Consider the following 27,459-nt stretch of genomic DNA (forward strand, 5'->3'; position numbering starts at 1 on the left):
CACACATTACAGAATGCACCCAGATATGCTTCGAAAACTACTACTGGTCTTCCAGGGAACGATCAAAGCGTAGACTGTTTGAGATATTACTCCCATGGAGGAAGGTGCGCATGGTGACTGTTGTATTCAGTACCGAGGCAATTTCTGTGTTTCATCAACACTTTGAAGGTCCACAGATTACAGAATACCTCCATATGACCATCGGAAACTACTATTGGTCTTGCAGGGAACGATCAAAGCGTGGACTCTTTGAGACATTACTCAATTGGAGGAATGTGCGCATGGTGACTGTTGTATTTAATCCCGAGGCAATTTCTGTGTTTCATCAACACTTTGAAGGTCCACAGATTACAGAATGCCTCCATATGTCCATCGGAAACTACTATTGGTCTTGCAGGGAACGATCAAAGCGTGCACCCTTTGAGACATTACTCAATTGGAGGAAAGTGCGCATGGTGACTGTTGTATTCCATCCCGATGCCATTTCTGTGTTTCATCGACACTCTGATAGTCCACAGATTACAGAATGAAACCAGATGTGCACCGGAAACTACTACTGGCCTTCCAGGGAACGATCAAATTGTAGACTGTTTGAGACATTACTCCCATGGAGCAAATTGCGCATGGTGACTGTTGTATTCAATCCCGATGCAATATCTGTCTTTCATCAACACTCTGATAGTCCACTCATTACAGAATGCACCCAGATGTGCTTCGGAAGCTACTACTGGTCTTCCAGGGAACGAACAAAGCGTAGACTGCTTGAGACATTACTCCCATGGAGGAAGGTGCGAATGGTGACCTTTGTATTCAATCCCGATGCAATTTCTGTGTTTCATCAACACTTTGAACGTCCACTGATTACAGAATGCCTCCAGATGTTTAACGGACACTACTACTTGTCTTATAGGGAACGATCAAAGCATAGACTATTTGAAACATTACTCCCATGGAGGAAAGTGCGCATGGTGACTGTTGTATTGAATCACGTTGCAATTTCTGTGTTTCAACAACACTCTGATGGTCCACAGATTACAGAATGCCTCCAGATGTGCATCGGAAACTACTACTGGTCTTCCAGTGAAAGATGTAAGCGTAGACTGTTTGGGACATTACTCCCATGGAGGAAAGTTCGCATAGTGACTGTTGTGTTCAATCCCGATGCAATTTCTGTGTTTCTTCAACACTTTGAGGGTCCACAGATTACAGAATGCCTCCAGATGTGCATCCGAAACCACTACTGGTCTTCCAGGGAACGATCAAAGCGTTGACTGTTTGAGACATTACTCCCATGGAGGAAATTGCGCATGGTGACTGTTGTATTCAATCCCTATGCAATATCTGTCTTTCATCAACACTCTGATAGTAAACTCATTACAGAATACACCCAGATGTGCTTCGGAAGCTACTACTGGTCTTCCAGGGAACGATCAAACCGTAGACTGTTTGAGACATTACTCCCATGGAGGAAAGTGCGCATGGTGACCGTTGTATTCAATCCCGATGCAATTTCTGTGTTTCATCAACACTTTGAAGGTCCACTGATTACAGAATGCCTCCAGATGTGCATCGGAGACTACTACTGGTCTTCCAGGAACCGATCAAAGCGTAGACTCTTTGAGACATTACTCCCATGGAGGAAAGTGCACATGGTAACTGTTGTATTCAATCCGATGCAATTTCTGTGTTTGAACAACACTCTGATAGCTTACAGGTTACAGAATTCCTCCAGATGTGCATCGGAAACCACTACTGGTCTTCCAGGGAACGATCAAAGCGTAGACTGTTTGAGACATTACTCCCATGGAGGAAAATGCGCATGATGACTGTTGTATTTAATCCCGAGGCAATTTCTGTGTTTCAAGACCACTCTGATAGTCCACAGATTAAAGAATGCCTCCATATGTCCATCGGGAACTACTATTGGTCTTGCAGGGAACGATCAAAGCGTGGACTCTTTGAGACATTACTCAATTGGAGGAAAGTGCGCATGGTGACTGTTGTATTCCATCCCGATGCCATTTCTGCGTTTCATCAACACTCTGATAGTCCACAGATTACAGAATGCCTCCTGATGTGCATCGGAAACTACTACTGGTCTTCCAGTGAAAGATGTAATCGTAGACCGTTTGGGACATTACTCCCATGGAGGAAAGTTCGCATAGTGACTGTTGTGTTCAATCCCGATGCAATTTCTGTGTTTCTTCAACACTTTGAGGGTCCACAGATTACAGAATGCCTCCAGATGTGCATCCGAAACTACTACTGGTCTTCCAGGGAACGATCAAAGCGTTGACTGTGTGAGACATTACTCCCATGGAGGAAAATACGCATGGTGACTGTTGTATTCAATCCCGATGCAATATCTGTCTTTCATCAACACTCTGATAGTCCACTCGTTACAGAAAGCACCCAGATGTGCTTTGGAAGCTACTACTGGTCTTCGAGGGAACGATCAAAGCGTAGACTGTTTGAGACATTACTCCCATGGAGGAAAGTGCGCATGGTGACCGTTGTATTCAATCCCGATGCAATGTCTGTGTTTCATCAACACTTTGAAGGTCCACAGATTACAGAATGCCTCCAGATGTGCATCGGAAACTACTACTGGTCTTCCAGGAACCGATCAAAGCGTAGACTCTTTGAGACATTACTCCCATATAGTAATGTGCGCATGGTGACTGTTGTATTCAATCCCGATGCAATTTCTGTGTTTCAAGAACACTCTGATAGTCCACAGATTACAGAATGCCTCCAGATGTGCATCGGAAACTACTAATGGTCTTCCAGGGAACGACAGAAGCGTAGACTGTTTGAGACATTACTCCCATGGAGGAATGTGCACATGGTAACTGTTGTATTCAATCCCGATGCAATTTCTGTTTTTGAACAACACTCTGATAGCATACAGGTTACAGAATGCCTCCAGATGTGCCTCGGAAACTACTACTGGTCTTCCAGGGAACGATCAAAGCGTAGACTATTTGAGACATTACTCCCATGGAGGAAAATGCGCATGATGACTGTTGTATTTAATCCCGAGGCAATTTCTGTGTTTCATCAACACTTTGAAGGTCCACAGATTACAGAATGCCTCCATATGTCCATCGGAAACTACTGTTGGTCTTGCAGGGAACGATCAAAGCGTGGACTCTTTGAGACATTACTCAATAGGAGGAAAGTGCGCATGGTGACTGTTGTATTCCATCCCGATGCCATTTCTGTGTTTCATCGACACTCTGATAGTCCACAGATTACAGAATGAAACCAGATGTGCACCGGAAACTACTACTGGCCTTCCAGGGAACGATCAAAGCGTTGACTGTTTGAGACATTACTCCCATGGAGGAAATTGCGCATGGTGACTGTTGTATTCAATCCCTATGCAATATCTGTCTTTCATCAACACTCTGATAGTAAACTCATTACCGAATTCACCCAGATGTGCTTCGGAAACTACTACTGGTCTTCCAGGGAACGATCAAAGCGTAGACTGTTTGAGACATTACTCCCATGGAGGAAAGTGCGCATGGCGACTGTCGTATTCAATCCCGATGCAATTTCTGTGTTTCGTCGACACTTTGAAGGTCCACAGATTACAGAATGCCTCCACATGTGCATTGGAAACTTTTACTGGTCTTCCAGGAAACGATCAAAGCGTTGACTGTTTGAGACATTACTCAATTGGAGGAAAGTGCGCATGTGACTGTTGTATTCAATCCCGAGTCAATTTCTGTGTTTCATCAAGACTTTGAAGGTCCACAGATTACCGAATGCCTCCAAATGTGCATCGGAAACTACTACTGGTCTTGCAGGGAACGATCAAAGCGTAGACATTTTGAGACATTACTCCCATGGAGGAAAGTGCGCATGATGTCTGTTCTATTCAATCCCGATGCAATTTCTGTGTTTCATGAACACTCTGATAGTCCACAGATTCCAGAATGCCCCCAGATGTGCACCGGAAACCACTACTGATCTTCCAGGGAACGATCAAATCGTAGACTGTTTGAGACATTACTCCCATGGAGGTAATTGCGCATGGTGACTGTTGTATTCAATCCCGAAGCAATTTCTGTGTTTCATAACACTCTGATAGTCCACAGAATACAGAATGCCTCCAGGTGTGCATCGGAAACTACTACTGGTCTTCCAGGGAACGATCAAAGCGTAGACTGTTTGAGACATTACTCCCATGGAGGAAAGTGCGCATGGTAACTGTTGTATTCAATCCCGATGCAATTTCTGTGTTTGAACAACACCCTGATAGTCCACAGATTACAGAATGCCTCCAGATGTGCATCGGAAACTACTATTGGTCTTGCAGGGAACGATCAAAGCGTGGACTCTTTGAGACATTACTCAATTGGAGGAATGTGCGCATGGTGACTGTTGTATTAAATCCCGAGGCAATTTCTGTGTTTCATCAACACTTTGAAGGTCCACAGATTACAGAATGCCTCCATATGTCCATCGGAAACTACTATTGGTCTTGCAGGGAACGATCAAAGCGTGCACTCTTTGAGACATTACTCAATTGGAGGAAAGTGCGCATGGTGACTGTTGTATTCCATCCCGATGCCATTTCTGTGTTTCATCGACACTCTGATAGTCCACAGATTACAGAATGAAACCAGATGTGCACCGGAAACTACTACTGGCCTTCCAGGGAACGATCAAATTGTAGACTGTTTGAGACATTACTCCCATGGAGCAAATTGCGCATGGTGACTGTTGTATTCAATCCCGATGCAATATCTGTCTTTCATCAACACTCTGATAGTCCACTCATTACAGAATGCACCCAGATGTGCTTCGGAAGCTACTACTGGTCTTCCAGGGAACGAACAAAGCGTAGACTGCTTGAGACATTACTCCCATGGAGGAAGGTGCGAATGGTGACCTTTGTATTCAATCCCGATGCAATTTCTGTGTTTCATCAACACTTTGAACGTCCACTGATTACAGAATGCCTCCAGATGTTTAACGGACACTACTACTTGTCTTATAGGGAACGATCAAAGCATAGACTATTTGAAACATTACTCCCATGGAGGAAAGTGCGCATGGTGACTGTTGTATTGAATCACGTTGCAATTTCTGTGTTTCAACAACACTCTGATGGTCCACAGATTACAGAATGCCTCCAGATGTGCATCGGAAACTACTACTGGTCTTCCAGTGAAAGATGTAAGCGTAGACTGTTTGGGACATTACTCCCATGGAGGAAAGTTCGCATAGTGACTGTTGTGTTCAAGCCCGATGCAATTTCTGTGTTTCTTCAACACTTTGAGGGTCCACAGGTTACAGAATGCCTCCAGATGTGCATCCGAAACTACTACTGGTCTTCCAGGGAACGATCAAAGCGTTGACTGTTTGAGACATTACTCCCATGGAGGAAATTGCGCATGGTGACTGTTGTATTCAATCCCTATGCAATATCTGTCTTTCATCAACACTCTGATAGTAAACTCATTACAGAATACACCCAGATGTGCTTCGGAAGCTACTACTGGTCTTCCAGGGAACGATCAAACCGTAGACTGTTTGAGACATTACTCCCATGGAGGAAAGTGCGCATGGTGACCGTTGTATTCAATCCCGATGCAATTTCTGTGTTTCATCAACACTTTGAAGGTCCACTGATTACAGAATGCCTCCAGATGTGCATCGGAAACTACTACTGGTCTTCCAGGAACCGATCAAAGCGTAGACTCTTTGAGACATTACTCCCATGGAGGAAAGTGCACATGGTAACTGTTGTATTCAATCCGATGCAATTTCTGTGTTTGAACAACACTCTGATAGCTTACAGGTTACAGAATTCCTCCAGATGTGCATCGGAAACCACTACTGGTCTTCCAGGGAACGATCAAAGCGTAGACTGTTTGAGACATTACTCCCATGGAGGAAAATGCGCATGATTACTGTTGTATTTAATCCCGAGGCAATTTCTGTGTTTCAAGACCACTCTGATAGTCCACAGATTAAAGAATGCCTCCATATGTCCATCGGGAACTACTATTGGTCTTGCAGGGAACGATCAAAGCGTGGACTCTTTGAGACATTACTCAATTGGAGGAAAGTGCGCATGGTGACTGTTGTATTCCATCCCGATGCCATTTCTGCGTTTCATCAACACTCTGATAGTCCACAGATTACAGAATGCCTCCAGATGTGCATCGGAAACTACTACTGGTCTTCCAGTGAAAGATGTAAGCGTAGACTGTTTGGGACATTACTCCCATGGAGGAAAGTTCGCATTGTGACTGTTGTGTTCAATCCCGATGCAATTTCTGTGTTTCTTCAACACTTTGAGGGTCCACAGATTACAGAATGCCTCCAGATGTGCATCCGAAACTACTACTGGTCTTCCAGGGAACGATCAAAACGTTGACTCTTTGAGACATTACTCCCATATAGTAATGTGCGCATGGTGACTGTTGTATTCAATCCCGATGCAATTTCTGTGTTTCAAGAACACTCTGATAGTCCACAGATTACAGAATGCCTCCAGATGTGCATCGGAAACTACTAATGGTCTTCCAGGGAACGACAGAAGCGTAGACTGTTTGAGACATTACTCCCATGGAGGAATGTGCACATGGTAACTGTTGTATTCAATCCCGATGCAATTTCTGTGTTTGAACAACACTCTGATAGCATACAGGTTACAGAATGCCTCCAGATGTGCATCGGAAACTACTACTGGTCTTCCAGGGAACGATCAAAGCGTAGACTATTTGAGACATTACTCCCATGGAGGAAAATGCGCATGATGACTGTTGTATTTAATCCCGAGGCAATTTCTGTGTTTCATCAACACTTTGAAGGTCCACAGATTACAGAATGCCTCCATATGTCCATCGGAAACTACTGTTGGTCTTGCAGGGAACGATCAAAGCGTGGACTCTTTGAGACATTACTCAATAGGAGGAAAGTGCGCATGGTGACTGTTGTATTCCATCCCGATGCCATTTCTGTGTTTCATCGACACTCTGATAGTCCACAGATTACAGAATGAAACCAGATGTGCACCGGAAACTACTACTGGCCTTCCAGGGAACGATCAAATTGTAGACTGTTTGAGACATTACTCCCATGGAGGAAATTGCGCATGGTGACTGTTGTATTCAATCCCTATGCAATATCTGTCTTTCATCAACACTCTGATAGTAAACTCATTACAGAATACACCCAGATGTGCTTCGGAAGCTACTACTGGTCTTCCAGGGAACGATCAAACCGTAGACTGTTTGAGACATTACTCCCATGGAGGAAAGTGCGCATGGTGACCGTTGTATTCAATCCCGATGCAATTTCTGTGTTTCATCAACACTTTGAAGGTCCACTGATTACAGAATGCCTCCAGATGTGCATCGGAAACTACTACTGGTCTTCCAGGAACCGATCAAAGCGTAGACTCTTTGTGACATTACTCCCATGGAGGAAAGTGCACATGGTAACTGTTGTATTCAATCCGATGCAATTTCTGTGTTTGAACAACACTCTGATAGCTTACAGGTTACAGAATTCCTCCAGATGTGCATCGGAAACCACTACTGGTCTTCCAGGGAACGATCAAAGCGTAGACTGTTTGAGACATTACTCCCATGGAGGAAAATGCGCATGATGACTGTTGTATTTAATCCCGAGGCAATTTCTGTGTTTCAAGACCACTCTGATAGTCCACAGATTAAAGAATGCCTCCATATGTCCATCGGGAACTACTATTGGTCTTGCAGGGAACGATCAAAGCGTGGACTCTTTAAGACATTACTCAATTGGAGGAAAGTGCGCATGGTGACTGTTGTATTCCATCCCGATGCCATTTCTGCGTTTCATCAACACTCTGATAGTCCACAGATTACAGAATGAAACCAGATGTGCATCGGAAACTACTACTGGTCTTCCAGGGAACGATCAAAGCGTAGACTGTTTGAGACAATACTCCCATAGAGGAAAGTGAGCATGGTGACAGTTGTATTCAATCCCGATGCAATTTCTGTGTTTCATCAACACTTTGAAGGTCAACAGATTACAGATTTTCTCCAGATGTGCATCGGAAATTTTACTGGTCTTGAAGGAAACGATCAAAGCGTTAACTGTTTGAGACATTACTCCCATGGAGGAAAGAGCATATGGTGACTGTTGTATTCCATCCCGAGGCAATTTCTGTGTTTCATCAACACTTTGAAGGTCCACAGATTACAGAATGCCTCCAGATGTGCATCGGAAACTACTACTGGTCTTGCAGGGAACGATCAAAGCGTAGACTGTTTGAGACATTACTCCCATGGAGCAAAGTGCGCATGGTGTCTGTTGTATTCAATCACGATGCAATATCTGCGTTTCATCAACAATCTGATAGTCCACACATTACAGAATTCACCCAGATGTGCTTCGGAAACTACTACTGGTCTTCCAGGGAACGATCAAAGCGTAGACTGTTTGAGACATTACTCCCATGGAGGAAAGTGCGCATGGTGACTGTCGTATTCAATCCCGATGCAATTTCTGTGTTTCGTCAACACTTTGAAGGTCCACAGATTACAGAATGCCTCCACATGTGCATTGGAAACTTTTACGGGTCTTCCAGGAAACGATCAAAGCGTTGACTGTTTGAGACATTACTCCCATGGAGGAAAGTGCGCATGGTGACTGTTGTATTCTATCCCGAGTCAATTTCTGTGTTTCATCAACACTTTGAAGGTCCACAGATTACAGAATGCCTCCAGATGTGCATCGGAAACCACTACTGGTCTTATAGGCAATGATCAAAGCGTAGACTGTTTGAGACATTACTCCCATGGAGGAAATTGCGCTTGGTGACTGTTATATTCAATCCCGATGCAATATCTGTGATTCATCAATACTCTGATAGTCCACACATTACAGAATGCACCCAGATATGCTTCGGAAACTACTACTGGTCTTCCAGGGAACGAACAAAGCGTAGACTGTTTGAGATATTACTCCCATGGAGGAAGGTGCGATTGGTGACTGTTGTATTCAATACCGAGGCAATTTCTGTGTTTCATCAACAGTTGGAAGGTCCACAGATTACAGAATACCTCCATATGACCATCGGAAACAACTATTGCTCTTGCAGGGAACGATGAAAGCGTGGACTCTTTGAGACATTACTCCCATGGAGGAAAATGCGCATGATGACTGTTGTATTTAATCCCGAGGCAATTTCTGTGTTTCATCAACACTTTGAAGGTCCACAGATTACAGAATGCCTCCATATGTCCATCGGAAACTACTATTGGTCTTGCAGGGAACGATCAAAGCGTGCACTCTTTGAGACATTACTCAATTGGAGGAAAGTGCGCATGGTGACTGTTGTATTCCATCCCGATGCCATTTCTGTGTTTCATCGACACTCTGATAGTCCACAGATTACAGAATGAAACCAGATGTGCACCGGAAACTACTACTGGCCTTCCAGGGAACGATCAAATTGTAGACTGTTTGAGACATTACTCCCATGGAGGAAATTGCGCATGGTGACTGTTGTATTCAATCCCGATGCAATATCTGTCTTTCATCAACACTCTGATAGTCCACTCTTTACAGAATGCACCCAGATGTGGTTCGGAAGCTACTACTGGTCTTCCAGGGAACGATCAAAGCGTAGACTGTTGGAGACATTACTCCCATGGAGGAAAGTGCGAATGGTGACCGTTGTATTCAATCCCGATGCAATTTCTGTGTTTCATCAACACTTTGAAGGTCCACAGATTACAGAATGCCTCCAGATGTGCATCGGAAACTACTACTGGTCTTCCAGGAACCGATCAAAGCGTAGACTCTTTGAGACATTACTCCCATGGAGGAAAGTGCACATGGTAACTGTTGTATTCAATCCGATGCAATATCTGTGTTTGAACAACACTCTGATAGCTTACAGGTTACAGAATGACTCCTGATGTGCATCGGAAACCACTACTGGTCTTCCAGGGAGCGATCAAAGCGTAGACTGTTTGAGACATTACTCCCATGGAGGAAAATGCGCATGATGACTGTTGTATTTAATCCCGAGGCAATTTCTGTGTTTCAAGACCAATCTGATAGTCCACAGATTAAAGAATGCCTCCATATGTCCATCGGAAACTACTATTGGTCTTGCAGGGAACGATCAAAGCGTCGACTCTTTGAGACAATACTCAATTGGAGGAAAGTGCGCATGGTGACTGTTGTATTCCATCCCGATGCCATTTCTGTGTTTCATCGACACTCTGATAGTCCCCAAATTACAGAATGAAACCAGATGTGCATCGGAAACTACTACTGGTCCTCCAGGGAACGATCAAAGCGTAGACTGTTTGAGACAATACTACCATAGAGGAAAGTGCGCATGGTGACAATTGTATTCAATCCCGATGCAATTTCTGTGTTTCATCAAAATTTTGAAGGTCAACAGATTACAGAATTTCTCCAGATGGGCATCGGAAACTTTTACTGGTCTTGCAGGGAACGATCAAAGCGTAGACTGTTTGAGACATTACTCCCATGGAGGAAAGTTCGCATGGTGACTGTTTTATTCAATCACGATGCAACATTTGCGTTTCATCAACACTCTGATAGTCCACACATTACAGAATTCACCCAGATGTGCTTCGGAAACTACTACTGGTCTTCCAGGGAACGAACAAAGCGTAGACTGTTTGAGATATTACTCCCATGGAGGAAGGTGCGCATGGTGACTGTTGTATTCAATACCGAGGCAATTTCTGTGTTTCATCAACACTTGGAAGGTCCACAGATTACAGAATACCTCCATATGACCATCGGAAACTACTATTGGTCTTGCAGGGAACGATGAAAGCGTGGACTCTTTGAGACATTACTCAATTGGAGGAAAGTGCGCATGGTGACTGTTGTATTTAATCCCGAGGTAATTTCTGTGTTTCATCAACACTTTGAAGGTCCACAGATTACAGAATGCCTCCATATGTCCATCGGAAACTACTATTGGTCTTGCAGGGAACGATCAAAGCGTGCACTCTTTGAGACATTACTCAATTGGAGGAAAGTGCGCATGGTGACTGTTGTATTAAATCCCGATGCCATTTCTGTGTTTCATCGACACTCTGATAGTCCACAGATTACAGAATGAAACCAGATGTGCACCGGAAACTACTACTGGCCTTCCAGGGAACGATCAAATTGTAGACTGTTTGAGACATTACTCCCATGGAGGAAAGTGCGCGTGGTGACCGTTGTATTCAATCCCGATGCAATTTCTGTGTTTCATCAACACTTTGAAGGTCCACAGATTACAGAATGCCTCCAGACGTGCATCGGAAACTACTACTGGTCTTCCAGGAACCGATCAAAGCGTAGACTCTTTGAGACATTACTCCCATGGAGGAAAGTGCACATGGTAACTGTTGTATTCAATCCGATGCAATTTCTGTGTTTGAACAACACTCTGATAGCTTACAGGTTACAGAATGACTCCAGATGTGTATCGGAAACCACTACTGGTCTTCCAGGGAGCGATCAAAGCGTAGACTGTTTGAGACATTACTCCCATGGAGGAAAATGCGCATGATGACTGTTGTATTTAATCCCGAGGCAATTTCTGTGTTTCAAGACCAATCTGATAGTCCACAGATTAAAGAATGCCTCCATATGTCCATCGGAAACTACTATTGGTCTTGCAGGGAACGATCAAAGCGTGGACTCTTTGAGACAATACTCAATTGGAGGAAAGTGCGCATGGTGACTGTTGTATTCCATCTCGATGCCATTTCTGTGTTTCATCGACACTCTGATAGTCCCCAGATTACAGAATGAAACCAGATGTGCATCGGAAACTACTACTGGTCCTCCAGGGAACGATCAAAGCGTAGACTGTTTGAGACAATACTCCCATAGAGGAAAGTGCGCATGGTGACAATTGTATTCAATCCCGATGCAATTTCTGTGTTTCATCAAAATTTTGAAGGTCAACAGATTACAGAATTTCTCCAGATGGGCATCGGAAACTTTTACTGGTCTTGCAGGGAACGATCAAAGCGTAGACTGTTTGAGACATTACTCCCATGGAGGAAAGTTTGCATGGTGACTGTTTTATTCAATCACGATGCAACATTTGCGTTTCATCAACACTCTGATAGTCCACACATTACAGAATTCACCCAGATGTGCTTCGGAAACTACTACTGGTCTTCCAGGGAACGATCAAAGCGTAGACTGTTTGAGACATTACTCCCATGGAGGAAAGTGTGCATGGTGACTGTCGTATTCAATCCCGATGCAATTTCTGTGTTTCGTCAACATTTTGAAGGTCCACAGATTACAGAATGCCTCCACATGTGCATTGGAAACTTTTACTGGTCTTCCAGGAAACGATCAAAGCGTTGAATGTTTGAGACATTACTCCCATGGAGGAAAGTGCGCATGGTGACTGTTGTATTCAATCCCGAGTCAATATCTGTGTTTCATCAAGATTTTGAAGGTCCACAGATTACCGAATGCCTCCAAATGTGCATCGGAAACTACTACTGGTCTTGCAGGGAACGATCAAAGCGTAGACATTTTGAGACATTACTCCCATGGAGGAAAGTGCGCATGGTGTCTGTTGTATTCAATCCCGATGCAAATTCTGTGTTTCATCAACACTCTGATAGTCCACAGATTACAGAATGCCCCCAGATGTGCACCGGAAACCACTACTGGTCTTCCAGGGAACGATCAAATCGTAGACTGTTTGAGACATTACTCCCATGGAGGTAATTGCGCATGGTGACTGTTGTATTCAATCCCGAAGCAATTTCTGTGTTTCATAACACTCTGATAGTCCACAGATTACAGAATGCCTCCAGATGTGCATCGGAAACTACTACTGGTCTTCCAGGGAACGATCAAAGCGTAGACTGTTTGAGACATTACTCCCATGGAGGAAAGTGCGCATGGTAACTGTTGTATTCCATCCCGATGCCATTTCTGTGTTTCATCGACACTCTGATAGTCCACAGATTACAGAATAAAACCAGATGTGCACCGGAAACCACTACTGGTCTTCCAGGGAACGATCAAATCGTAGACTGTTTGAGACATTACTCCCATGGAGGTAATTGCGCATGGTGACTGTTGTATTCAATCCCGAAGCAATTTCTGTGTTTCATAACACTCTGATAGTCCACAGATTACAGAATGCCTCCAGATGTGCATCGGAAACTACTACTGGTCTTCCAGGGAACGATCAAAGCGTAGACTGTTTGAGACATTACTCCCATGGAGGAAAGTGCGCATGGTAACTGTTGTATTCAATCCCGATGCAATTTCTGTGTTTGAACAACACTCTGATAGTCCACAGATTACAGAATGCCCCCAGATGTGCACCGGAATCCACTACTGGTCTTATAGGCAATGATCAAAGCGTAGACTGTTTGAGACATTACTCCCATGGAGGAAATTGCGCTTGGTGACTGTTGTATTCAATCCCGATGCTATATCTGTGATTCATCAATACTCTGATAGTCCACACATTACAGAATGCACCCAGATATGGTTCGGAAACTACTACTGGTCTTCCAGGGAACGAACAAAGCGTAGACTGTTTGAGATATTACTCCCATGGAGGAAGGTGCGCATGGTGACTGTTGTATTCAATACCGAGGCAATTTCTGTGTTTCATCAACACTTGGAAGGTCCACAGATTACAGAATACCTCCATATGACCATCGGAAACTACTATTGGTCTTGCAGGGTACGATGAAAGCGTGGACTCTTAGAGACATTACTCAATTGGAGGAAAGTGCGCATGGTTACTGTTGTATTTAATCCCGAGGCAATTTCTGTGTTTCATCAACACTTTGAAGGTCCACAGATTACAGAATGCCTCCATATGTCCATCGGAAACTACTATTGGTCTTGCAGGGAACGATCAAAGCGTGCACTCTTTGAGACATTACTCAATTGGAGGAAAGTGCGCATGGTGACTGTTGTATTCCATCCCGATGCCATTTCTGTGTTTCATCGACACTCTGATAGTCCACAGATTACAGAATGAAACCAGATGTGCACCGGAAACTACTACTGGCCTTCCAGGGAACGATCAAATTGTAGACTGTTTGAGACATTACTCCCATGGAGGAAAGTGCGCGTGGTGACCGTTGTATTCAATCCCGATGCAATTTCTGTGTTTCATCAACACTTTGAAGGTCCACAGATTACAGAATGCCTCCAGATGTGTATCGGAAACTACTACTGGTCTTCCAGGAACCGATCAAATCGTAGACTCTTTGAGACATTACTCCCATGGAGGAAAGTGCACATGGTAACTGTTGTATTCAATCCGATGCAATTTCTGTGTTTGAACAACACTCTGATAGCTTACAGGTTACAGAATGACTCCAGATGTGCATCGGAAACCACTACTGGTCTTCCAGGGAGCGATCAAAGCGTTGACTGTTTGAGACATTACTCCCATGGAGGAAAATGCGCATGATGACTGTTGTATTTAATCCCGAGGCAATTTCTGTGTTTCAAGACCAATCTGATAGTCCACAGATTAAAGAATGCCTCCATATGTCCATCGGAAACTACTATTGGTCTTGCAGGGAACGATCAAAGCGTGGACTCTTTGAGACAATACTCAATTGGAGGAAAGTGCGCATGGTGACTGTTGTATTCCATCCCGATGCCATTTCTGTGTTTCATCGACACTCTGATAGTCCCCAGATTACAGAATGAAACCAGATGTGCATCGGAAACTACTACTGGTCGTCCAGGGAACGATCAAAGCGTAGACTGTTTGAGACAATACTCCCATAGAGGAAAGTGCGCATCGTGACAATTGTATTCAATCCCGATGCAATTTCTGTGTTTCATCAAAATTTTGAAGGTCAACAGATTACAGAATTTCTCCAGATGGGCATCGGAAACTTTTACTGGTCTTGCAGGCAACGATCAAAGCGTAGACTGTTTGAGACATTACTCCCATGGAGGAAAGTTCACATTGTGACTGTTTTATTCAATCACGATGCAACATTTGCGTTTCATCAACACTCTGATAGTCCACACATTACAGAATTCACCCAGATGTGCTTCGGAAACTACTACTGGTCTTCCAGGGAACGATCAAAGCGTAGACTGTTTGAGACATTACTCCCATGGAGGAAAGTGCGCATGGTGACTGTCGTATTCAATCCCGATGCAATTTCTGTGTTTCGTCAACACTTTGAAGGTCCACAGATTACAGAATGCCTCCACATGTGCATTGGAAACTTTTACTGGTCTTCCAGGAAACGATCAAAGCGTTGACTGTTTGAGACATTACTCCCATGGAGGAAAGTGCGCATGGTGACTGTTGTATTCAATCCCGAGTCAATATCTGTGTTTCATCAAGATTTTGAAGGTCCACAGATTACCGAATGCCTCCAAATGTGCATCGGAAACTACTACTGGTCTAGCAGGGAACGATCAAAGCGTAGACATTTTGAGACATTACTCCCATGGAGGAAAGTGCGCATGGTGTCTGTTGTATTCAATCCCGATGCAAATTCTGTGTTTCATCAACACTCTGATAGTCCACAGATTACAGAATGCCCCCAGATGTGCACCGGAAACCACTACTGGTCTTCCAGGGAACGATCAAATCGTAGACTGTTTGAGACATTACTCCCATGGAGGTAATTGCGCATGGTGACTGTTGTATTCAATCCCGAAGCAATTTCTGTGTTTCATAACACTCTGATAGTCCACAGATTACAGAATGCCTCCAGATGTGCATCGGAAACTACTACTGGTCGTCCAGGGAACGATCAAAGCGTAGACTGTTTGAGACATTATTCCCATGGAGGAAAGTGCGCATGGTAACTGTTGTAGTCAATCCCGATGCAATTTCTGTGTTTGAACAACACTCTGATAGTCCACAGATTACAGAATGCCCCCAGATGTGCACCGGAATCCACTACTGGTCTTATAGGCAATGATCAAAGCGTAGACTGTTTGAGACATTACTCCCATGGAGGAAATTGCGCTTGGTGACTGTTGTATTCAATCCCGATGCTATATCTGTGATTCATCAATACTCTGATAGTCCACACATTACAGAATGCACCCAGATATGGTTCGGAAACTACTACTGGTCTTCCAGGGAACGAACAAAGCGTAGACTGTTTGAGATATTACTCCCATGGAGGAAGGTGCGCATGGTGACTGTTGTATTCAATACCGAGGCAATTTCTGTGTTTCATCAACACTTGGAAGGTCCACAGATTACAGAATACCTCCATATGACCATCGGAAACGACTATTGGTCTTGCAGGGAACGATGAAAGCGTGGACTCTTTGAGACATTACTTAATTGGAGGAAAGTGCGCATGGTGACTGTTGTATTTAATCCCGGGGCTATTTCTGTGTTTCATCAACACTTTGAAGGTCCACAGATTACAGAATGCCTCCATATGTCCATCGGAAACTACTATTGGTCATGCAGGGAACGATCAAAACGTGCACTCTTTGAGACATTACTCAATTGGAGGAAAGTGCGCATGGTGACTGTTCTATTCCATCCCGATGCCATATCTGTGTTTCATCGACACTCTGATAGTCCACAGATTACAGAATGAAACCCGATGTGCACCGGAAACCACTACTGGTCTTCCAGGGAACGATCAAATCGTAGACTGTTTGAGACATTACTCCCATGGAGGTAATTGCGCATGGTGACTGTTGTATTCAATCCCGAAGCAATTTCTGTGTTTCATAACACTCTGATAATCCACAGATTACAGAATGCCTCCAGATGTGCATCGGAAACTACTACTGGTCTTCCAGGGAACGATCAAAGCGTAGACTGTTTGAGACATTACTCCCATGGAGGAAAGTGCGCCTGGTAACTGTTGTATTCAATCCCGATGCAATTTCTGTGTTTGAACAACACTCTGATAGTCCACAGATTACAGAATGCCCCCAGATGTGCACCGGAATCCACTACTGGTCTTATAGGCAATGATCAAAGCGTAGACTGTTTGAGACATTACTCCCATGGAGGAAATTGCGCTTGGTGACTGTTGTATTCAATCCCGATGCTATATCTGTGATTCATCAATACTCTGATAGTCCACACATTACAGAATGCACCCAGATATGGTTCGGAAACTACTACTGGTCTTCCAGGGAACGAACAAAGCGTAGACTGTTTGAGATATTACTCCCATGGAGGAAGGTGCGCATGGTGACTGTTGTATTCAATACCGAGGCAATTTCTGTGTTTCATCAACACTTGGAAGGTCCACAGATTACAGAATACCTCCATATGACCATCGGAAACTACTATTGGTCTTGCAGGGAACGATGAAAGCGTGGACTCTTTGAGACATTACTCAATTGGAGGAAAGTGCGCATGGTTACTGTTGTATTTAATCCCGAGGCAATTTCTGTGTTTCATCAACACTTTGAAGGTCCACAGATTACAGAATGCCTCCATATGTCCATCGGAAACTACTATTGGTCTTGCAGGGAACGATCAAAGCGTGCACTCTTTGAGACATTACTCAATTGGAGGAAAGTGCGCATGGTGACTGTTGTATTCCATCCCGATGCCATTTCTGTGTTTCATCGACACTCTGATAGTCCACAGATTACAGAATGAAACCAGATGTGCATCGGAAACTACTACTGGTCTTCCAGGAACCGATCAAAGCGTAGACTCTTTGAGACATTACTCCCATGGAGGAAAGTGCACATGGTAACTGTTGTATTCAATCCGATGCAATTTCTGTGTTTGAACAACACTCTGATAGCTTACAGGTTACAGAATGACTCCAGATGTGCATCGGAAACCACTACTGGTCTACCAGGGAGCGATCAAAGCGTAGACTGTTTGAGACATTACTCCCATAGAGGAAAATGCGCATGATGACTGTTGTATTTAATCCCGAGGCAATTTCTGAGTTTCAAGACCAATCTGATAGTCCACAGATTAAAGAATGCCTCCATATGTCCATCGGAAACTACTATTGGTCTTGCAGGGAACGATCAAAGCGTGGACTCTTTGAGACAATACTCAATTGGAGGAAAGTGCGCATGGTGACTGTTGTATTCCATCCCGATGCCATTTCTGTGTTTCATCGACACTCTGATAGTCCCCAGATTACAGAATGAAACCAGATGTGCACTGGAAACTACTACTGGTCCTCCAGGGAACGATCAAAGCGTAGACTGTTTGAGACAATACTCCCATAGAGGAAAGTGTGCATGGTGACAATTGTATTCAATCCCGATGCAATTTCTGTGTTCCATCAAAATTTTGATGGTCAACAGATTACAGAATTTCTCCAGATGGGCATCGGAAACTTTTACTGGTCTTGCAGGGAACGATCAAAGCGTAGACTGTTTGAGACATTACTCCCATGGAGGAAAGTTCGCATGGTGACTGTTTTATTCAATCACGATGCAACATTTGCGTTTCATCAACACTCTGATAGTCCACACATTACAGAATTCACCCAGATGTGCTTCGGAAACTACTACTGGTCTTCCAGGGAACGATCAAAGCGTAGACTGTTTGAGACATTACTCCCATGGAGGAAAGTGCGCATGGTGACTGTCGTATTCAATCCCGATGCAATTTCTGTGTTTCGTCAACACTTTGAAGGTCCACAGATTACAGAATGCCTCCACATGTGCATTGGAAACTTTTACTGGTCTTCCAGGAAACGATCAAAGCGTTGACTGTTTGAGACATTACTCCCATGGAGGAAAGTGCGCATGGTGACTGTTGTATTCAATCCCGAGTCAATATCTGTGTTTCATCAAGATTTTGAAGGTCCAAAGATTACCGAATGCCTCCAAATGTGCATCGGAAACTACTACTGGTCTTGCAGAGAACGATCAAAGCGTAGACATTTTGAGACATTACTCCCATGGAGGAAAGTGCGCATGGTGTCTGCTGTATTCAATCCCGATGCAAATTCTGTGTTTCATCAACACTCTGATAGTCCACAGATTACAGAATGCCCCCAGATGTGCACCGGAAACCACTACTGGTCTTCCAGGGAACGATCAAATCGTAGACTGTTTGAGACATTACTCCCATGGAGGTAATTGCGCATGGTGACTGTTGTATTCAATCCCGATGCAATTTCTGTGTTTGAACAACACTCTGATAGTCCACAGATTACAGAATGCCCCCAGATGTGCACCGGAATCCACTACTGGTCTTATAGGCAATGATCAAAGCGTAGACTGTTTGAGACATTACTCCCATGGAGGAAATTGCGCTTGGTGACTGTTGTATTCAATCCCGATGCTATATCTGTGATTCATCAATACTCTGATAGTCCACACATTACAGAATGCACCCAGATATGGTTCGGAAACTACTACTGGTCTTCCAGGGAACGAACAAAGCGTAGACTGTTTGAGATATTACTCCCATGGAGGAAGGTGCGCATGGTGACTGTTGTATTCAATACCGAGGCAATTTCTGTGTTTCATCAACACTTGGAAGGTCCACAGATTACAGAAACCTCCATATGACCATCGGAAACTACTATTGGTCTTGCAGGGAACGATGAAAGCGTGGACTCTTTGAGACATTACTCAATTGGAGAAAAGTGCGCATGGTGACTGTTGTATTTAATCCCGAGGCAATTTCTGTGTTTCATCAAGACTTTGAAGGTCCACAGATTACAGAATGCCTCCATATGTCCATCGGAAACTACTATTGGTCTTGCAGGGAACGATCAAAGCGTGCACTCTTTGAGACATTACTCAATTGGAGGAAAGTGCGCGTGGTGACTGTTGTATTCCATCCCGATGCCATTTCTGTGTTTCATCGACACTCTGATAGTCCACAGATTACAGAATGAAACCAGATGTGCACCGGAAACCACTACTGGTCTTCCAGGGAACGATCAAATCGTAGACTGTTTGAGACATTACTCCCATGGAGGTAATTGCGCATGGTGACTGTTGTATTCAATTCCGAAGCAATTTCTGTGTTTCATAACACTCTGATAGTCCACAGATTACAGAATGCCTCCAGATGTGCATCGGAAACTACTACTGGTCTTCCAGGGAACGATCAAAGCGTAGACTGTTTGAGACATTACTCCCATGGAGGAAAGTGCGCATGGTAACTGTTGTATTCAATCCCGATGCAATTTCTGTGTTTGAACAACACTCTGATAGTCCACAGATTACAGAATGCCCCCAGATGTGCACCGGAATCCACTACTGGTCTTATAGGCAATGATCAAAGCGTAGACTGTTTGAGACATTACTCCCATGGAGGAAATTGCGCTTGGTGACTGTTGTATTCAATCCCGATGCTATATCTGTGATTCATCAATACTCTGATAGTCCACACATTACAGAATGCACCCAGATATGGTTCGGAAACTACTACTGGTCTTCCAGGGAACGAACAAAGCGTAGACTGTTTGAGATATTACTCCCATGGAGGAAGGTGCGCATGGTGACTGTTGTATTCAATACCGAGGCAATTTCTGTGTTTCATCAACACTTGGAAGGTCCACAGATTACAGAATACCTCCATATGACCATCGGAAACTACTATTGGTCCTGCAGGGAACGATGAAAGCGTGGACTCTTAGAGACATTACTCAATTGGAGGAAAGTGCGCATGGTTACTGTTGTATTTAATCCCGAGGCAATTTCTGTGTTTCATCAACACTTTGAAGGTCCACAGATTACAGAATGCCTCCATATGTCCATCGGAAACTACTATTGGTCTTGCAGGGAACGATCAAAGCGTGCACTCTTTGAGACATTACTCAATTGGAGGAAAGTGCGCATGGTGACTGTTGTATTCCATCCCGATGCCATTTCTGTGTTTCATCGACACTCTGATAGTCCACAGATTACAGAATGAAACCAGATGTGCACCGGAAACTACTACTGGCCTTCCAGGGAACGATCAAATTGTAGACTGTTTGAGACATTACTCCCATGGAGGAAAGTGCGCGTGGTGACCGTTGTATTCAATCCCGATGCAATTTCTGTGTTTCATCAACACTTTGAAGGTCCACAGATTACAGAATGCCTCCAGATGTGTATCGGAAACTACTACTGGTCTTCCAGGAACCGATCAAATCGTAGACTCTTTGAAACATTACTCCCATGGAGGAAAGTGCACATGGTAACTGTTGTATTCAATCCGATGCAATTTCTGTGTTTGAACAACACTCTGATAGCTTACAGGTTACAGAATGACTCCAGATGTGCATCGGAAACCACTACTGGTCTTCCAGGGAGCGATCAAAGCGTTGACTGTTTGAGACATTACTCCCATGGAGGAAAATGCGCATGATGACTGTTGTATTTAATCCCGAGGCAATTTCTGTGTTTCAAGACCAATCTGATAGTCCACAGATTAAAGAATGCCTCCATATGTCCATCGGAAACTACTATTGGTCTTGCAGCGAACGATCAAAGCGTGGACTCTTTGAGACAATACTCAATTGGAGGAAAGTGCGCATGGTGACTGTTGTATTCCATCCCGATGCCATTTCTGTGTTTCATCGACACTCTGATAGTCCCCAGATTACAGAATGAAACCAGATGTGCATCGGAAACTACTACTGGTCCTCCAGGGAACGATCAAAGCGTAGACTGTTTGAGACAATACTCCCATAGAGGAAAGTGCCTATCGTGACAATTGTATTCAATCCCGATGCAATTTCTGTGTTTCATCAAAATTTTGAAGGTCAACAGATTACAGAATTTCTCCAGATGGGCATCGGAAACTTTTACTGGTCTTGCAGGCAACGATCAAAGCGTAGACTGTTTGAGACATTACTCCCATGGAGGAAAGTTCGCATGGTGACTGTTTTATTCAATCACGATGCAACATTTGCGTTTCATCAACACTCTGATAGTCCACACATTACAGAATTCACCCAGATGTGCTTCGGAAACTACTACTGGTCTTCCAGGGAACGATCAAAGCGTAGACTGTTTGAGACATTACTCCCATGGAGGAAAGTGCGCATGGTGACTGTCGTATTCAATCCCGATGCAATTTCTGTGTTTCGTCAACACTTTGAAGGTCCACAGATTACAGAATGCCTCCACATGTGCATTGGAAACTTTTACTGGTCTTCCAGGAAACGATCAAAGCGTTGACTGTTTGAGACATTACTCCCATGGAGGAAAGTGCGCATGGTGACTGTTGTATTCAATCCCGAGTCAATATCTGTGTTTCATCAAGATTTTGAAGGTCCACAGATTACCGAATGCCTCCCAATGTGCATCGGAAACTACTACTGGTCTAGCAGGGAACGATCAAAGCGTAGACATTTTGAGACATTACTCCCATGGAGGAAAGTGCGCATGGTGTCTGTTGTATTCAATCCCGATGCAAATTCTGTGTTTCATCAACACTCTGATAGTCCACAGATTACAGAATGCCCCCAGATGTGCACCGGAAACCACTACTGGTCTTCCAGGGAACGATCAAATCGTAGACTGTTTGAGACATTACTCCCATGGAGGTAATTGCGCATGGTGACTGTTGTATTCAATCCCGAAGCAATTTCTGTGTTTCATAACACTCTGATAGTCCACAGATTACAGAATGCCTCCAGATGTGCATCGGAAACTACTACTGGTCGTCCAGGGAACGATCAAAGCGTAGACTGTTTGAGACATTACTCCCATATAGGAAATTGCGCTTGGTGACTGTTGTATTCAATCCCGATGCTATATCTGTGATTCATCAATACTCTGATAGTCCACACATTACAGAATGCAACCAGATATGGTTCGGAAACTACTACTGGTCTTCCAGGGAACGAACAAAGCGTAGACTGTTTGAGATATTACTCCCATGGAGGAAGGTGCGCATGGTGACTGTTGTATTCAATACCGAGGCAATTTCTGTGTTTCATCAACACTTGGAAGGTCCACAGATTACAGAATACCTCCATATGACCATCGGAAACTACTATTGGTCTTGCAGGGAACGATGAAAGCGTGGACTCTTTGAGACATTACTCAATTGGAGGAAAGTGCGCATGGTGACTGTTGTATTTAATCCCGAGGCAATTTCTGTGTTTCATCAACACTTTGAAGGTCCACAGATTACAGAATGCCTCCATATGTCCATCGGAAACTACTATTGGTCTTGCAGGGAACGATCAAAACGTGCACTCTTTGAGACATTACTCAATTGGAGGAAAGTGCGCATGGTGACTGTTGTATTCCATCCCGATGCCATATCTGTGTTTCATCGACACTCTGATAGTCCACAGATTACAGAATGAAACCCGATGTGCACCGGAAACCACTACTGGTCTTCCAGGGAACGATCAAATCGTAGACTGTTTGAGACATTACTCCCATGGAGGTAATTGCGCATGGTGACTGTTGTATTCAATCCCGAAGCAATTTCTGTGTTTCATAACACTCTGATAATCCACAGATTACAGAATGCCTCCAGATGTGCATCGGAAACTACTACTGGTCTTCCAGGGAACGATCAAAGCGTAGACTGTTTGAGACATTACTCCCATGGAGGAAAGTGCGCATGGTAACTGTTGTATTCAATCCCGATGCAATTTCTGTGTTTGAACAACACTCTGATAGTCCACAGATTACAGAATGCCCCCAGATGTGCACCGGAATCCACTACTGGTCTTATAGGCAATGATCAAAGCGTAGACTGTTTGAGACATTACTCCCATGGAGGAAATTGCGCTTGGTGACTGTTGTATTCAATCCCGATGCTATATCTGTGATTCATCAATACTCTGATAGTCCACACATTACAGAATGCACCCAGATATGGTTCGGAAACTACTACTGGTCTTCCAGGGAACGAACAAAGCGTAGACTGTTTGAGATATTACTCCCATGGAGGAAGGTGCGCATGGTGACTGTTGTATTCAATACCGAGGCAATTTCTGTGTTTCATCAACACTTGGAAGGTCCACAGATTACAGAATACCTCCATATGACCATCGGAAACTACTATTGGTCTTGCAGGGAACGATGAAAGCGTGGACTCTTTGAGACATTACTCAATTGGAGGAAAGTGCGCATGGTGACTGTTGTATTTAATCCCGAGGCAATTTCTGTGTTTCATCAACACTTTGAAGGTCCACAGATTACAGAATGCCTCCATATGTCCATCGGAAACTACTATTGGTCTTGCAGGGAACGATCAAAGCGTGCACTCTTTGAGACATTACTCAATTGGAGGAAAGTGCGCATGGTGACTGTTGTATTCCATCCCGATGCCATTTCTGTGTTTCATCGACACTCTGATAGTCCACAGATTACAGAATGAAACCAGATGTGCACCGGAAACTACTACTGGCCTTCCAGGGAACGATCAAATTGTAGACTGTTTGAGACATTACTCCCATGGAGGAAAGTGCGCGTGGTGACCGTTGTATTCAATCCCGATGCAATTTCTGTGTTTCATCAACACTTTGAAGGTCCACAGATTACAGAATGCCTCCAGATGTGCATCGGAAACTACTACTGGTCTTCCAGGAACCGATCAAAGCGTAGACTCTTTGAGACATTACTCCCATGGAGGAAAGTGCACATGGTAACTGTTGTATTCAATCCGATGCAATTTCTGTGTTTGAACAATACTCTGATAGCTTACAGGTTACAGAATGACTCCAGATGTGCATCGGAAACCACTACTGGTCTACCAGGGAGCGATCAAAGCGTAGACTGTTTGAGACATTACTCCCATAGAGGAAAATGCGCATGATGACTGTTGTATTTAATCCCGAGGCAATTTCTGTGTTTCAAGACCAATCTGATAGTCCACAGATTAAAGAATGCCTCCATATGTCCATCGGAAACTACTATTGGTCTTGCAGGGAACGATCAAAGCGTGGACTCTTTGAGACAATACTCAATTGGAGGAAAGTGCGCATGGTGACTGTTGTATTCCATCCCGATGCCATTTCTGTGTTTCATCGACACTCTGATAGTCCCCAGATTACAGAATGAAACCAGATGTGCACCGGAAACTACTACTGGTCCTCCAGGGAACGATCAAAGCGTAGACTGTTTGAGACAATACTCCCATAGAGGAAAGTGCGCATGGTGACAATTGTATTCAATCCCGATGCAATTTCTGTGTTCCATCAAAATTTTGAAGGTCAACAGGTTACAGAATTTCTCCAGATGGGCATCGGAAACTTTTACTGGTCTTGCAGGGAACGATCAAAACGTAGACTGTTTGAGACATTACTCCCATGGAGGAAAGTTCGCATGGTGACTGTTTTATTCAATCACGATGCAACATTTGCGTTTCATCAACACTCTGATAGTCCACACATTACAGAATTCACCCAGATGTGCTTCGGAAACTACTACTGGTCTTCCAGGGAACGATCAAAGCGTAGACTGTTTGAGACATTACTCCCATGGAGGAAAGTGCGCATGGTGACTGTCGTATTCAATCCCGATGCAATTTCTGTGTTTCGTCAACACTTTGAAGGTCCACAGATTACAGAATGCCTCCACATGTGCATTGGAAACTTTTACTGGTCTTCCAGGAAACGATCAAAGCGTTGACTGTTTGAGACATTACTCCCATGGAGGAAAGTGCGCATGGTGACTGTTGTATTCAATCCCGAGTCAATATCTGTGTTTCATCAAGATTTTGAAAGTCCAAAGATTACCGAATGCCTCCAAATGTGCATCGGAAACTACTACTGGTCTTGCAGAGAACGATCAAAGCGTAGACATTTTGAGACATTACTCCCATGGAGGAAAGTGCGCATGGTGTCTGCTGTATTCAATCCCGATGCAAATTCTGTGTTTCATCAACACTCTGATAGTCCACAGATTACAGAATGCCCCCAGAAGTGCACCGGAAACCACTACTGGTCATCCAGGGAACGATCAAATCGTAGACTGTTTGAGACATTACTCCCATGGAGGTAATTGCGCATGGTGACTGTTGTATTCAATCCCGATGCAATTTCTGTGTTTGAACAACACTCTGATAGTCCACAGATTACAGAATGCCCCCAGATGTGCACCGGAATCCACTACTGGTCTTATAGGCAATGATCAAAGCGTAGACTGTTTGAGACATTACTCCCATGGAGGGAATTGCGCTTGGTGACTGTTGTATTCAATCCCGATGCTATATCTGTGATTCATCAATACTCTGATAGTCCACACATTACAGAATGCACCCAGATATGGTTCGGAAACTACTACTGGTCTTCCAGGGAACGAACAAAGCGTAGACTGTTTGAGATATTACTCCCATGGAGGAAGGTGCGCATGGTGACTGTTGTATTCAATACCGAGGCAATTTCTGTGTTTCATCAACACTTGGAAGGTCCACAGATTACAGAATACCTCCATATGACCATCGGAAACTACTATTGGTCTTGCAGGGAACGATGAAAGCGTGGACTCTTTGAGACATTACTCAATTGGAGAAAAGTGCGCATCGTGACTGTTGTATTTAATCCCGAGGCAATTTCTGTGTTTCATCAAGACTTTGAAGGTCCACAGATTACAGAATGCCTCCATATGTCCATCGGAAACTACTATTGGTCTTGCAGGGAACGATGAAAGCGTGCACTCTTTGAGACATTACTCAATTGGAGGAAAGTGCGCATGGTGACTGTTGTATTCCATCCCGATGCCATTTCTGTGTTTCATCGACACTCTGATAGTCCACAGATTACAGAATGAAACCAGATGTGCACCGGAAACCACTACTGGTCTTCCAGGGAACGATCAAATCGTAGACTGTTTGAGACATTACTCCCATGGAGGTAATTGCGCATGGTGACTGTTGTATTCAATCCCGAAGCAATTTCTGTGTTTCATAACACTCTGATAGTCCACAGATTACAGAATGCCTCCAGATGTGCATCGGAAACTACTACTGGTCTTCCAGGGAACGATCAAAGCGTAGACTGTTTGAGACATTACTCCCATGGAGGAAAGTGCGCATGGTAACTGTTGTATTCAATCCCGATGCAATTTATGTGTTTGAACAACACTCTGATAGTCCACAGATTACAGAATGCCCCCAGATGTGCACCGGAATCCACTACTGGTCTTATAGGCAATGATCAAAGCGTAGACTGTTTGAGACATTACTCCCATGGAGGAAATTGCGCTTGGTGACTGTTGTATTCAATCCCGATGCTATATCTGTGATTCATCAATACTCTGATAGTCCACACATTACAGAATGCACCCAGATATGGTTCGGAAACTACTACTGGTCTTCCAGGGAACGAACAAAGCGTAGACTGTTTGAGATATTACTCCCATGGAGGAAGGTGCGCATGGTGACTGTTGTATTCAATACCGAGGCAATTTCTGTGTTTCATCAACACTTGGAAGGTCCACAGATTACAGAATACCTCCATATGACCATCGGAAACTACTATTGGTCTTGCAGGGAACGATGAAAGCGTGGACTCTTTGAGACATTACTCAATTGGAGGAAAGTGCGCATGGTGACTG

This window comes from Schistocerca gregaria, chromosome 3 (assembly GCF_023897955.1).
Source record: "Schistocerca gregaria isolate iqSchGreg1 chromosome 3, iqSchGreg1.2, whole genome shotgun sequence".
Lineage (NCBI taxonomy): Eukaryota > Metazoa > Arthropoda > Insecta > Orthoptera > Acrididae > Schistocerca > Schistocerca gregaria.